At 41.1% G+C, this 1,644-nt stretch overlaps 1 pseudogene; it reads left to right on the top strand.

Moving 5' to 3' along the window:
• Positions 1 to 332: 332 nt before the first annotated feature.
• On the top strand, positions 333 to 879 carry LOC121770344 (annotated as a pseudogene).
• The last annotated feature ends 765 nt before the right edge of the window (positions 880 to 1,644 follow it).

Genomic DNA, 1,644 nt, shown 5'->3' with positions numbered 1-1,644 from the left:
GATATGTACCGTAGTTGACATGACATGTATGTGCCGTTGACACGATATGCACCATAGTTATCATAGTGTCACCAGCTTATATATCAAATGTCAACAACTGACAAACACTGTAACAAAAGCAAAATTGATCAATTGCATAATCCTCTCGCATTTAGATCTGCTCGATTCTGGTCGCAGTTCCACCAACATGCAGATCGCACCGGCCTTGATCGCCTTCAGCCTCGACTTCTTCAACGCCTCCAGCATCTGCATCAGCAGCTTCAGCGTGCACGAGCTCGTCTTGTTGCAGATCTCGTCGGAGACGATCTCCAGCAACGATTTGAAGCGTGTCAATGGAAAATTGCTACTGGCCAATCCTCAATCACACCGACGAACCGCTGTGGCTCCTCCCTCCCGCCTCCACTTCCGCCTCCAGAAGCCATAGCGAAGTCGAGAAACGCCGCAGAGACAGAATCAACGCTCAGCTCTCCACTCTCCGCAAACTCATCCCCAAATTCGAAAAGGTATTTTTCCCTCTCTCTCGAATCAAATCAAAATCAAAATCAAAATCAAATTAAAATCGAATCAAAATTCTCACTAAATTGACCGATTATGATCAATGTAGATGGACAAGACGGCGCTATTGGGGCACGTGGTGGATCACGTGAAGGAGCAGCGGCAGAGAACGAAGGAGGCGAGCAAAATCAGTAGCGGCGTGCCGAGCGGGATCGACGAGGTAATCATCGATCAGATTGAAGACGGATCGGAGCAGATCAAGGCTTCGATCGGCCGGAGCTCTTCGCAGAGATCGGGAGCGCGCTGAAAGCGCTGGAAGCCACCATTGTCGAAGCCGACATCACGAAGCCGACATACACCAGCACCCTCACCAGAATCCCCTAATTAAAATATGAAATTACCCTTCTGCCCTTTCATAATAAATTAATCTAAAAATATTTTTTGTGTGGCAAAATCTGGACCACTCATTTAATAAAAATGAGTGGCTGATGTTTCATCTCATTTCTCAATTAGCCTAAAAAATCTCAATTGATCATGAACCTATATATATATATATATATATATATAGGAAAATGATCAATACAAAACTTGATCTCAATACAAAATCCAGACCAAATCCTGACCATGAGATTTGACAATCCAATGGTCAATAATTAAACAAAAACACGGAGGGTCATTGTAAAGCAGTTTTAGGTCATATTATAAACTTTGGATTTGAGGTCATGCTAAGATCATTTCATGTCATCCTTACTATAATGACGTAAAAATAAGCTTACAATGACCTAAAAATGACTTTTGTATGCTTGGTTCTGCATTTTTGTATTAAGAATGCTTTTGCATGGATCAAAACCCTATATATATATATATATATATATATATATGGGAGCGTTATTCTCCTATTCATCCCTTAAATCATTTATTCTTCTTAATATGGACCGTTAGATCTTATTCATCAACGGTCCAGATGATCTGCATTATTACACTATAATGGTGCATTATTAGTCGGTGTGTATTATTCAACTGAAAATCTGCATTATTACACTATAATGGGGCATTATTAGTCGGTGTGCATTATTCAACTGAAAATCTGCATTATTAAATGACACGTGGCGCCAATCTAACCGTCGGATGACAAAATCGTGGGGCTGA

This window comes from Salvia splendens, chromosome 16 (assembly GCF_004379255.2).
Source record: "Salvia splendens isolate huo1 chromosome 16, SspV2, whole genome shotgun sequence".
Lineage (NCBI taxonomy): Eukaryota > Viridiplantae > Streptophyta > Magnoliopsida > Lamiales > Lamiaceae > Salvia > Salvia splendens.
Note: the sequence above shows the minus strand (reverse complement) of the source record. Positions and strands in the feature narration are given on the sequence as shown.